Here is a 14,599-nt window from a genome sequence, read left to right on the forward strand (position 1 = left end):
ATATAAGAATGACTATCAATAGTATTTAAATTATATATATAGGAATTATATTATGTATTTTATTTTTTTGTATATCTTTAAGTGTATTTATGCATATACATGAGGTTACAAGCTAGTATATATTAATAGCTAAAGCTAAGAGAAAATTCAATTAGATTTCAAATTGGAATTTAATTAGAGTCTACTTTTGCGTCATGTATCTCATCTAATCTAAACTTTTAAATTTTTGTGCCAAGTGAGTTAATTTAGTATAAAAATTGGATTTCAATTAGAGTTTAATTTTACGCCACATGTCTCATCTGATCTAATTTTTTTTTTTAATTTTTGTGTCAAGTGAGTTAATGCAGTGTAAAAAACAAGGAATCCAATATAAATAAACCTAGATTATATATATATATATATATAACCAAAGCTATGAGAAAATTTGATTAGAATCAAAATTAGATTTTGCTTTTGTTAGCTTTTCATACAAATTAAATTGTTTAGATTTTTTTTTTTTTTTTGGAACTAATGAGTATATTTTTTATACTGATTCTATTTAAATATTTTTTATGTGAAGATCTTGAACGTAACAAACTGTATTTGAATTAAACGATTCCATGTACCTATTCCCATTCAATTTAGGAGATATTATTGAACCAATTTATTCTTTTATTTTGTGTTGTATTTAATAGAATTTCACAGATAATGATATTGAATTGATATTGTATATGTAGTGTCCAATAGTGATTTTTAAAATTATATATATAACAGCAGTGTAATGAGAAACTTGGCATAACCAATACCATTAAAATTACAAGGAAAAATCATTTTAGTGCTTCCAAATGTCTTGTTCGAACTAATGTCCTCCGTATTTAGTAATTCAAACTAATATCAATAGCATCACTACATTTCATCATTCCTGTGCATAAGCATGATTTACATACTAGTTTTAATAAAAGATGAATTGATAAACTTATATTTTCTACTGTGTTAAAAAGAACCAAAAAAGAAAAAAAAATCATTACATCTTCCTAGTAGGAAATTTTTTTAGAAATTTGAAGAGAAAGAACTTAGACCTTACTTCTGGTTAACACTTCAAGAGCATCTTTATAATACCATAACTTGCTATGTTCTTCTAGGATTTCCAGTGATTCTTGCTTAACAACTTCCTTAACCATTTGTTGAATCAAATCATGCATTGATAGTGTGTCATTTTGATCAACAATAATGAGAGATTTATTAACAAGTATTGGAATACCAAAATTTGGATATAAATCGCAAGCATCTAATATATTTACAACATAATCTTTGTACCATCCTTTGAAGAAACATGCAATATCGAGGAAAGTTTACCTTTCAATTTCTTCCAATCCATCATAACTTACTTTAAGTATCTCTTGAATCTCTTCTTTGGGAATTTATTTCATATTTATCTATTGCACTTTTCCACTAAAGTTTAGTTCTTCCACATAAATCAGAACCTATTATTACCAGAGCTAGTGGAAGGCCTTTGGCATAATGTATAACTTGGCTTGCAACTTCCAAATAATCATCCCTCGGTTTTTTTGCCATGGAAGGCATGTTGACTAAAGAGTTCAAGAGCTTCATGTTTGTCTAATTCCTTGACCTTATAAGATATACAAATTTTTCCATAAGTGTTCATCTCTTGTTGTTATAATGACTTTACTTTCTGAGACAAACCAATCACATGATCAAAACAAATTTTCAATTTGTTTATATTTATCCATGTCATCAAGAATTAAGAGAATCCTTTTACTATGATGCTACTATAGTGTCCACCTTCAAATGTTTGTCCCGTAAGATCTTAGAAAGAAGATTCTCTTGTAATTGGAGTATGTCATCATTTGTTCTAGACTTTTCTCTGACATTCTCTAGCAAACAAATTCCTTCAAAATGATCAACAATTTTGGTATAAACTGCTTTTGCAATTGTTGTCTTGCCTATTCCCCCAAGGCCATGAATCCCAACCATTTAAATATTATTTTTGATTCAATATTCAAAACTGATTCTATGGTGTTGGCATGAGAATCTACTCCAATAGGATATTTAGCAACAAATAATCGTGCGCGGTTTAATTTGACATCTGATGTCTTTTCAATAATTTGTTGGTTAAATTTGGATTCAAGGCCAATGGCAATTACAAAAGCATAAAAGAGCTGTTAAATGAGTTGAATTAGTTGGAAATGTAGATATGAAAATAAACTAAATTGAAGATATCTAGCTTTGTACGTTACAACATTCACTTGAAACAATATTAATTAAAGTAATCAATCTATCTATCTATATATATATATATATATATATATATTTATATATTACTAAAAGCTGAAGCGTAGCATTTATTGTTGCTACGCTCCAGTTGAGCCACATAAGCGTCCACCTTATTATCATTTTCTTTCCAATTTTCTTATAATTGTTTTTAACATTTACTTTTTATTTTATTTTAATATTTACACTTTTTTCCAACCTTTCTCCATCCTTATCTTTTCATCTCCCCACTACGCTCTACATAAATATTATTCTTCTTCTTTTCATCTCCCCACTACCCTCTACATAACTATTATTCTTCTTCTTTCTCTTCATCTTCCTTTATTTTGTCTCTTCTTATTCACATTGTCTTACTATAAATTGGTAACTATCTATTCCATTCTATGCATGGTTTTCTCTCATAAAAAAGGTTCTCTCTCTCTCTCTCTCTCTCAATTTTTCTATGAATTTTTTATATTCTTTTATTTATGCCAAATTACTAATCTTTGAGAATCCTTTCTTTTCCTTTTTTTCTTCTTTGTTTTTCTACACTAGAATCATTATGCTCATTTCTCACTTAATTTAATCAGGTAGTTTGCAGGAATTCAAAAAAAGGTTCTCTCTCTCTTTCTCTCTCAATTTTCGATGAATTTTTTATACATTCTTCTATTTATGCCAAATTACTAATCTTTGGGAATTATTATTATTTTTTCTCTACACTAGAATCATTATGCTCATTTTCTCACTTAATTTAATCGGGTAGTTTGTAGGAATTCAAGTAAAGCTAGACAATAAGGAATTTTACGGCATTGGAGAACGCCTAAATATATACCAGCCAAAAGTTGAAAGTCAGCAAATTAGTGGAGCTATGATTAAGCTTCAAACGGGATTGATGGTATTGCCAATGTTCTTTAATTAGCATCCTTATTTCTATTTCTCTATATATGTTTCCTAGAATTAGTATTAGTCTCATTTTTATTTTCTCTATTATATTCTAGGTAAACCAAGAGTTCTTTAAAACTCCACATTGGTTAATGCCATTGAGATTTGTTTTTTAATTTTTTTTTCCTCTTTAATTGTTAAATGTTACCCTTTTTTTGCTCTTTCTTATAACTCTAATTAATGTTGATGGTTCTTTTTTTTTCTTTTTTTTTTGAGTAGTTAAGGTTGATGGTTCTTTCTTACAAAGAAAAGAAAACAATTGAAAACAATTGAATTCTGCATAAACCTGTACCTAAAGGGGACATGAGCCTTTGTTTATTTTATTAGAGACAATATATTAAAGGGGCATATCCTTTGGCCATTGCATTGCATTTCTTAGAGGTTAAAAGATAAAGCTTGTCATTATAGGAAAACATTTTGGGTGGGGATAAGGGCGTCATTTTGTTTGCTCTAAGAGTAACAAAAGATCCTATTATAAAGGAAGCCCACAATCATATCACATGCTTATTACACTAACCATGAGCACTACTCATTATTCTCTCTCACCATGTTTCTACTGCATTTGCATTTAGCAACCAAAGATTAAAATTTATTCCCAATAGAAGACTTGTAGAATCATTCAGTTTTTATAGGAAACTAGCCGCAAACTCGCATGATGCGTGGGAATATAAATATTATGTAGTGAAGTGTAATATATAAAAAGTAACAATTACTTCAAGCATAGTATTTTTTTCCAAAAAAGAAAAGAAAAGATTTTTACACTTTTTTTTTTAAATCTTTTTATCTCTACAAATATATCATTTTAATATTTTTTTGTGTATTTCATTAATAATTTTTGGGTGAACCATATTCATCTCTTAAAGAATAAGGAAATTATTATAATAATAAAAAATAATCACAAAATTACAGTGTTAACTTAACCAAAATTAAAATAAAACTAAAGAAATAAAAAATAGATTTTATAATAATTTATTAGTCAAAAAATTGGCAGGCATATTCAAATTTCTATTTCCAAAAACAACTAAGTATTAATCCAAACCAAAATTCAATCAAAATTATAAAAGGGAAAGAAAAGACTTTCTTATGGGAAATTAAAAAAAGCACAATCCTAAAACACATATTAAAAAAAAAAAACCATCAATCTTAATTTGAGTTATAAGAAAGAACAAAAATCTTTTATGTGCAATTGTTCTCTTTATTGGTATTTATTGTTATATATTTTATTTTTACTTTTTTTTCTTCTCATCTTATGTTATTCAACATTTAAATTCAGTCACATCTTCTACACCATTAAATTATTTATATTTTCTCTCTTTTTTATTTTTAATAATTAAACATGGAATATTTTATTTAAATAATAAAATTATCCTTAAAAATTTGTACTTTTTTTTTTTTTTTTACATTTACACTTTGTCCAAGCTTTTTCCTTACCTTTATCTTTTCATCTCCCCACTACCTTCTATCTTAATATCACTATTCATCTCCCCACATCTTCCATATCATTAAATTATTTATATTTTTCTCTCCTTTTTATTTAAAAAATTAAAAATTAAAAATTATACTTAATTTCAATAAATAAAAGTGTCATCATAAAGTGGAGTAATACTAGGGACACACTCATTCTCAAACCCAATACATCAAAGAAAAAATATAATACAAAACAAATGCCAATTGGGAAACACTAAATTAAAAAAAGAATAATGAGGATATCAAACCAAATTTAATATAAAGAAACTAATAGTTATGGATATACTAACTTAAGGGTAGCAAAATTAAATGAAAAAAAAAAAAAAAACTACAATGCATATTTGATGCAATAAAATCATCATCAAATTTTGGAAAACAGTAGGTTGCCTTTGGAGAGAGAGAGAGAGAGATGGTAAAGAAAAAAAAAATCAAATGTCAATTAGTAACTATTAATTGGAAAACAAAGAGGTTGTAAGGAGAAGTAAAAATAAAAAATAAATATGACCAATATGGAGAACATTAAAAACTTTACAGTGCAATAAAATCAACTGTTACATTCACTTAAAAAATTGAATCAATAATCAATAATTATACACAATCATAGCAATTAAACTCTAATTCATAACTAAAAGGAGATGTTCTCATGTAATAATAGAAATTACATAAGAAATAAAGTTAGAAAATTTTAAAATCCCTTTTTGGACATTTCATTTAACTTTATATATATATATATATATATGTAATCTTCATACACAATTACATTTAAAAATCTAATAAACAATGTTACATCTCATTTAACACCTCTGTTATGAAAATCATTAGCCAGTAAATATATGATAACAGTAAAAAACATTATAAATGAAATTATAAAAAAAAAAAGTGATAAAACTAATTAGCTACTATCATTATGAAGTAGTAGTTTATGATTTTACGCATCTAAAGAAGTGGAATATATAGAGTTTACTTAAGGTATATGTAAAGATTCACATTAAAAAAAAAGATATGTAAAGGTTAAAAAAAAGTATATTCTATAAATAAATAAAAAGGTATATGTAAGGTTTTTATTAACTTAAAAGAAAATGAAAAATCAATTATTAACAACAACAACAAGAATAATAATAATAATAATAATAATAATAATAATAATAATAATAATATAGGGGTAATTACATTCCCCTTCCTTGAGTTTTGAAGAAATGACACTCTACCCCAAACTTGAAAGGAAAAAATATTTTCACCCGTTACATTTGTTTAACCAAATTTTGTTAAATTAAGATTAAAATATTGTGTACTAAACTACCTGTGCTTAAGGTAGGTTCCAAAATTATCCTTAATTTTAAAATTAAATTCTCTTATTTTAAAATTTTAAATTAAGGTGTATTTCAAAATATTAAGTAATGTCTTTTGCTTCTTCGTCTTTTTTTCCCTTTTCTTTTCCCAATGAGTTATGGAGAGATTTGTCATTTCTATTCTTTTGGTATTTTATAAATTTGTATTTTAATTCTAAAGTTATGAGTAATGTCTTTACTAACCATGGTTAAACATTTATAAACAGATTCTTAAATAAATTTAAAATATTTTGTTATTAATATAAACAAAATGGGAGAGTGTTATTACTTATTACCCCAAATATATTTAATAAGATCACCCTAAAAAAAAATTATCTCACGCAATGCGCGGGTCTACGACTAGTATATCTAAAAGCTGAAACGTAACATTTAATGTTGCTACACTCTTGCTGAGCCACATCAGCGGCCATATCATCCACCTATTTCCACCCATTTTTCTCTTATTTTTGACTCATCTTCTTCTTATTAATTTTGTATCTTACCATTACACTTCCTCCAACCTTTCTCCTTCCCTTTTACATTTTCATCTTTCGGCTACTCTCAACCTTAATGTCACTCTTCCTCTATTCATTCATCTTCCTTTTATTTTGGCTCTTTTTATCCTCATCCTATTACTATAAATTTGTTATTCTTTCTTTCATTCTATACATATTTTCCCACACAAAAATGGTTATTACTCTCTCTCTCTCTTTCTCTCAATTTTTTTTTGTTTTATTTATTATTATTATTATTATTCTTTTTTGCCTCTCTAATTTAAGTTAATGAATTTATGTGTTCTTTACAACTCTACTTTGGGTTGATGCAATTTGGTTTTGTGTTTTTTAAGTTATTATCCTTTTTATTTTCTTTAATTCTTCTTATCCAATTGTATATAACAATATATACCGTATAAGAATATAATGTTACTTTATTATATAGTTTTGCTTGGATAATTTAGTGTTTGAGTCATGACTATATCTTTTATTTTGACTCTTCCTCTTCTTCTCATCTTGTTTTCTATGTCTCTCCCACAAAAGGTGATTATTCGCTCTCTCTTTCTCTCTCTTTATATATATATATATATATATCATTCTTTCTTGCAATTCTATTTTAGGTTGATGAATCATTGTATTTTGGGTAAAATACTATTTTGGTCCTAAACTTTACCAATGGTTTGTTTTTCGTCCCTAAACTTTAAAATGTTTTTTTTTTTCATCTCTAAACTTTGTAAAGAGTTTTTTCAATAGTTTAGAGACAAAATAGGGATGAAAATACAACTTTTTTCAATAGTAAAGGATGAAAACCAAATTTTTGGTAAAGTTTAAGAACATAAATAAAATATCGTCAATAGTTTAGGGACGAAAGATAAACTTTTCAATAGTTTAAGGACGAAAAATCAATTTCTTAAAATTTAGGAATGAAAAACAAACTTTTTGTAAAGTTTAAGGACCAAAATAGTATTTTACCCTTGTATTTTTTTATGACATTTGGGTTAATACGATTAGGTGGTGTATTTTTTGAGTTTTCCATTACAAGTCTTCTCTCTCCCTCTTATGGATTTTGTTTGACATAATACTTAGTTATTTGGAAGTGAGAATTTGAATTTATATCAAAATACAATATGACTATATATTTGAATGTGTCTATCAACTATTTTAGTAATATCAAGTGTACTTTTGTGATAAGTTTTGATTATCATGGTAAGCTCTTTTAAGAAAATGAGAAATTTGAACAATATATTTGAAACTTATACAATTTATTTGTACAAAAAGGGGAAAAATTTAACACACCATAGCACTAATTAGAAAAATGTGAATCACTTAAAAAAAGAATAATATCAATCAAATAAATCCAAATAATAAAATGATGATATCTTTTTTAAGATAGATAAATGAAAAATAATTTTAGAAATAGTTTAATTTTTTGGGAGAACAAATTATTTTCCACAAAATTTAGAGAACAAATTATATATTATACCATAACTATAAAACAATTATTTATTCTCACGCATTGCTTGGGTCTGCGACTAGTCCAATACTATATATAATAGCAGAAGCCTTTCCTGTAATTAAGGAGGTGATGCCATGTAGGAAAAATGCCCATCTAAATATCTGCCACGTATATAGTTTAAAGGTTCAAGAGCTCGCACGTCACATTGTTTGAGGATTCTTTATAGGGAAAAAAAAAATTTTAAAATAGTCCCATGTCAAAAAAAACAAAATCTGAAACAACATAGCCAAAAACCATTTGTGCCCATATTCATTGATTCAAACAAAACACCGATATACTCCAATCTGTCTTCTATTTCTTCTTCTTCATTTCCCAAATCTCAAATAAACCCTTCAAAACCTTATAAATCTCTCCTCAAACCCTTCCTTTGCATCTCTAATGTCCCCAAACCACCACTTATTTTCCATTCCCAGGATTTTGCCTCTCAAACTGTTTACGAGGTTTAGGTTGGCGTTTACAATGTCTGTGTATCAGTCGTATACACTATTTTTGGCATGCCGACAGATTGGCGATTTTGATGGATTAAGTTTCAAGGACTAAGACAGTTTCATTGGGGAGACACTATGTTGTATTCGCTTAATGGGTTTCGGCCAAAATCATATCAGCATTGGGTAGACAATACAGTGTGTTGGTTTTTGTTTTCGATTTTGCTATTACTCTTGCTCTGCCTCCGTGTGCCGTTTGGTTTCATTGGGTTTTCTCTACATTGCTTTTCTGTTTAGTTGCGTTACTCTGTTGCTTTTGCTTTTTTCCCATTTACTCTCTACAATTCTCATGTTATCCTATGTGTCAGTTCAATCCCTTTTGTTTTGTATTTTCCCCTAATCATAAGGACTCAAGGTTTGGGTAAATGGTAATAAGAATTGGGGTAACATGAGGCTTATTTTGTTGTTCTTAAATTCTTAATTAACGTAAGAGTTCTAGCATATTTGATAGTCTGATTGGTGGTGCATTATAGAGTTTCGATGTTAAGGATTATAATTATAATTACTTTGAATATCCATTGGTTGGTATGCATTGGTTGAGAAAATGCAGTGATAGTTTGATTGGACATGCTGAGAGAGATACTATTTATTTATAATAATTATACTAATATTAGTTTGTCATTGTACAATGTTGTTTAATTTGCGGCTTAGCCAATTTTATAGAAATTATTGTATTAGTGACATAACTATAATTGTATAAATTTGTTACAGGCATAGCCAATTTTGTAGAACTTATTGTCCTGCTACTAAAAGATTTCTTAAAAAATTAGTTTACTCAAACATTAAATTCCAATTGCTGCATAAAATAAATAAATAAATAAATAAAATTCACAACTCCAAGAAAAACTGTAAGGTTGAAATTTATCAACCATCTTGTTGGCTTTATTCCGTGCCAATTTGCTTGTAATTTAGCACTTAGTAACCCTATATTTAGGCGGAATTCATGTAAGGGTAGTGTGTGAAGAGAGTGTGAAGAATTGCTCAACTTTGTGCAAAGAAGCAGGGACTCGCGACTGACTTGCGGCTTGAAAGCCGCCAACTGCTGCACACATGAGAAGCAGGGTCGCGCTAGCTGTCGCACTACAGGAAAAAAGTCACAGGCTGGCCAGGCCGTTATCTCGCGACTTAGACCAGTCATGAGGCCAAGCTGCCAATCAGCCTTGTTTGAGAAAAACTGACTCTTCGTATTCCAAACACACACCACTATATATAGACCCTTATACCCATGAAATGTAGAGAGCTTCTATAGAGAATTTTGTGAGAGAAACCCTAGAGAAAAATAAGATTGCCTCATCCCCAATCTTCACTAAGAGACTCTTCAAATTCCTCTACTCTCTTCCTCTCCATTGATACATCCTTGAGAGGTTATTGACCAATCCTTTTCTCATCACACCCACGTCTGTGAGAAGGTCTTTTGGTACTAAGGGAAGCAGGTTGGAAGGAACCAATGGTTATTGGTTGATACTATAGGCTATAGCGGAATCCGATAAGCTAGAAAAGAAAAAGGTTTGGCGCAACCTCGTTGGAGCAAGAAGCTTAGAGGGCTTAGGCACCTAGGTAGGTTAGGCTTGGAGGGTCTATTGTTATTCATATATCCCAACTACATTTTCTAGTGGATTATTGACCGCTTGGAGGGCGGCGGAGAGGTTTTACGCTGAGGGTTTCGGTTTCCTCTTCGATAACACATCGCATGTTATCCTTGTGTTTGCATCTCTCTTCCCTTTATCTTTGCCTTTTATTTTCTGCTGTGGATGTGATTATAATTGGCTTAGATTGTTTATCAATTCTGTGTTTGGCTTATGTTCATGTTCCGCACATTAATTGTTTGATAATAAGCGTGAATTGGTAATTTGTAATTTGGGGTCTAAACGTTCAAGGCTGTTTTACACACATTTTAAACATTCAATTGGTATCAAAGCGGGTGCACTTGCTATGGTTTAAACACCTTAGTGTGATTCCTGACCCCTTATTGAGATGGATAGGTCTCAATCTCTAAATGTACCACCATCTTTTGATGGTAATAATTATGCATTTTGGAAAGTCTGAATGAGGGCATTTTTGTGTTCTATTGATGATGCTGTGTGGGATGCAGTTGAATTTGGTTGGACTAGACTGGAAGCTGCAAAATCCACTTGGGATAAGGCAGCTCTCGCAGCGGCTAATGCAAATAGCAAAGCCTTGAATGCCATTTTCTGTGGTGTCTTTCTAGAAGAATTTCACAGGATGTCACATATCACCATTGCGAAGGAAGCATGGGAAATTCTGGAGATAACTTATGAAGGGACGAAGAAGGTGAAAGACACCAAACTCCAGATGCTGACCACTCGCTTTGAGGAGCTAAAGATGAGTGAGGATGAGTCCTTTGATTCTTTTTACAATAAGCTGAACGAGGTAGTCATCAGCAAATTTAATTTGGGGGAAAAGACGGAGGATTCTAAAGTTGTAAGGAAGATCCTTCGGTCACTACCAAAAAGTTTTCGTACCAAAGTAACGACCATTGAAGAGAGCAAGGACCTCGATGAAATTAAAGTTCAAGAGCTGGTCGATTCATTGCAGACGTACAAATTGTCACTGCCCACGCAGAAGAAGAGCAAATCTGTTACTTTTAAAACAATTGATGAGAGAGTGGTATCTCATGAATTTTCATAAGAGGATGCAGTAGATAAAGATGTGGCATACCTTGTAAAGAACTTCCGGAAATTCTTAAAGCTTAAGAACGGTGGAAAATTTGGTGACAAAGGAAAATTTTAGAGTTCCGGGAAGGAGAAGAAAGAATTCCACAGGAAAGATAGTAAAGATTCTCAATCTTCTCAAGGAATTACTTGTTTCGAGTGTAATGGACATGGACACTTCAAAAAGGAATGTCCTAACTATTTGAAGTCAAAAGGAAAGGTCTATACTACTACCTTGAGTGATACTGATTCATCAAACTCTAACTCTGAAGATAGCTGTGATGGAGAAGGAAATTAATCTGCATTCATCCTCGGATGATTTGTGTTCACTTGTGAAGAAGCTTGGCGAGCATTCTGATTTGGAGTCTATTGGGGTTGTTGAAGAATCAGAAGCTGAAGAGGATGAAGATATATTTGGTCTTCAAGAGAATTACGCCTTACTCCTTGAGAAATCGAGTGAGTATGCAAAGGTGGCAAAGGGGGCTATGAAGAAGATGAAGAAAACTAAAGAAGATTACAAAAGTCTTCTGGCACGATACAAGGAGGCGAAGTGTGAAGTTGAGAAACTAAATGGTGAGCTATCAAAATCTTACACAAAAGTGAAATTTCTTAAGCAAGAGGTAGTGCAAGCTCATGCAAAGATAGAGAGGGTCTCATCCAAGAAGTTAGAAGATGTAATTTCGTCTCAAAAACATTTCTCAAACAAGTCTGGGTTGGGATATACCGGAGGGAGTAGCTCATCAGCCAATGTCACCAAAGAAGTGAAGTTTGTGAAGGTCAAAGAGACGACTGTGGATAAGTCTATTCTTGAGAAAATTAAGGCTGAGAAGAAGAAGAATGTGGCTGATCAACGGGTGTTTAACAAGTCCCATAATCAATTAGAAGCCAGATTTGGAGGTAGAGGAAGATCACTTCCAAGATTACAACAGTGTCCTAGAACGGGTCATTTTTGCCATTTCTGCAGAGTGCAAGGACATACAAAACCCAACTGTCACAAGTTGAGAGCATTAAACAATGCTAGTCCTCCTCGGTCGCGAGGAAGGAGAAATGACAAGAGGTCTTGGGGTGGTGAGCAACCAAGAAGTCAGAATCATGATCCAGGAATGATAGACGTGATGAAGATGATCAGTACCTTCACAAATTGTTTGGAAAGCTTCACAAGAAGGTTTGAAAGTCCTAACTCTCGTACCCAATCCGTTAAGGATATCACCCCAAATGCACGTGACGTGTAGGTGACGAAGGGTACTCATGCATAGGCATTACAACATGTCCATGCATTAATACTTCCCATGTTTATGAATATGCTTGGTTGTGTGCTTCTTGCAAGTTGTTAGGTTGTTATGTTGTTTGTGTGTTTGTCCTTGTTTCAAATGTCTTTACATTGTTATTTAAGTTGTTTTTGATCAATCTTTTACTGCTTTTGTGTTAAAAATCCAAAAACACATAAAAAGTAGAAAGTCCTAAAAAGTTTGATCGGTTTTATTGAGTTTTGTCTCAAAGCATGTTTTAACTTGTACCTTTGTACAAATGGCTTTGTGCATTTTCGAGCTAAATTTGTCTCCTATGCACACATATCATTATGGGAGAAATTCTGAAATCTATATGACTGTTGTAAATAGATCTTCAACCTTATCATGAATAATTAGTGAATGGTTTTGTTGATCTTGAGACATGCATAAACTTATGCCTATATATCTTCCCACCTTTATTTTATTGCTTTACTCAAAGAGCTCACCAAATGTAAATCTCAAAATGAAAAGAGATATTAAGCTGCAAAAGCTTGTCGCACATACTAGTATTTGACTAGGAAAAAGAAAAAGCGACCAAAATAAAATGTATGATGCCTAGAAAGCCAAAAGCTAACTCATCAAATTGAAATATTAAAAATTTCAGGCGTCGATCTCACAATGAGATAATTTTTATTCAAAAAGATCAAATGATATGTTGAAAATAGAGCCAAATGAAAAGTTTCAAAGAATTGTACTTAAGTTTATGTAGGAGGTCATATTTGCATACTTCTATAATTGAGATAGGTCACATTATCTAGTGCTAGTTGTGTATACCTTGATTGAATTGATCATTGAAGCATCACATTAGATTAAGGACTATCTCATTTTTGATATCTACATAATTCACACAAGTTTATGTTCAATGACTACCATATTCATTTGTGTGATTGTACTTGTTTAAATGTATTTTCACAAGCTCAATCTTTGTTGATCAAACACAAAAAGATTTTTGAGTGTTTTAGCTTGTTCTTGGAAAGTATTTTGTTTTTACAAAAATGTCAAAAATTTCAAAAACAGTGTTGCCCTGTTTTGGAGACTCAGTCACGGGTTGGTCCAGTCGCATGTCCCAATCGCGAGCCCACTTCGAAATTTTTCGTAGCTCACTAGTGAGTCTAGGTCTTAGTCATGAAAAATACCTAGAAATTTTTTCAAAATTTGAGTTTTTATGATTTTTACAGCTCAATGTGGCGACTTGTTCACGGGTGGAAGGTCCAATCTCGAGGGTACTCAGAAATTTTCACGGCTCGCCTCACAACTCTCTCGCGAGTAGACCTTCCAATCACGAAAAATACTTAGAAGATTTTTTAAGAATCTTGGTTTCACAGTGTTTCGCGGCTTACCCTGGCGACTTAATCCAATCGCGAAAAATGCGTGTTTTGCATTTTAAAGACAGTTTTTAAAATTGTTTTTCAATTTTTCCCACGAATTTCTGTGACTGTTCATTATCTTCCTCATTTCTCTCTTTCAAACACACCAGGTATTTCTTCAAAAATCCTTCAACTTGGCATCTTTTCTTCTCAAATCTTCAAGAAAAAGGTATGGGTTTTCTTTCCCTCTCTTCATATTTCTTGATTTGTGTGTCATTTTCTTGAATCTGTGAGTGTGTTGTTGCCTTTGTGTTCTGCGAAATACTGTGTTCGAACATGGGTTTTTGCTTAATGTTTGGCTTGGTTGTTTGGAATTGCTTTCTCTTGTTGCTGAGCATATCTGATATCAAGATTTTGTTTCTTTGTGCTTATCTTTGGTCTGTGCTTTGATGTTTGATTTATTTCGTACCCATTGGGTTTATGGGTTTGGGGTTTTTTTTTGTGTGTTTTACTTTGAATGTGTATTTGGGTATTGCAGATTGTTTGAATTGTTGGATTGTGTGGCATACATTGCCGTGGGTGTTTAACTTGCCCAGTTCATATTCATTGAGATATGTCTCCTAGACATATGCTCTCTTTTGTCATTATGTGGTCTTCAATGTCCTTATATATCCGTTTTATGCTTGTCCCTGTCTGCATTATTCTATCTGAACTTATTTGAGTTACTGGACTATAATCTGAGTTATTCTTTCTTTGTGTTCATCCATGTGTAATCTATGTGTTGGTTTGACAGCTTGTTGCAACTAACTTGTTACTAAACTGTGTGTATTTCCACATATTTTGTTCTGC

General features: G+C 31.1%; 1 long non-coding RNA gene across 1 annotated transcript; it reads left to right on the top strand.

The window, feature by feature from the left end:
- Positions 1-2,542: 2,542 nt before the first annotated feature.
- LOC136062792 (uncharacterized) lies at positions 2,543-3,796 on the top strand. Its single transcript, XR_010624503.1, has 3 exons — positions 2,543-2,680; positions 2,841-2,865; positions 3,014-3,796. It is a non-coding gene; the product is annotated as an uncharacterized LOC136062792 (long non-coding RNA).
- The last annotated feature ends 10,803 nt before the right edge of the window (positions 3,797-14,599 follow it).

The sequence above is a fragment of the Quercus suber genome, unplaced genomic scaffold (genome assembly GCF_002906115.3).
Source record: "Quercus suber isolate HL8 unplaced genomic scaffold, Cork oak 2.0 scaffold_453, whole genome shotgun sequence".
In the NCBI taxonomy this organism is placed as follows: Eukaryota; Viridiplantae; Streptophyta; class Magnoliopsida; order Fagales; family Fagaceae; genus Quercus; species Quercus suber.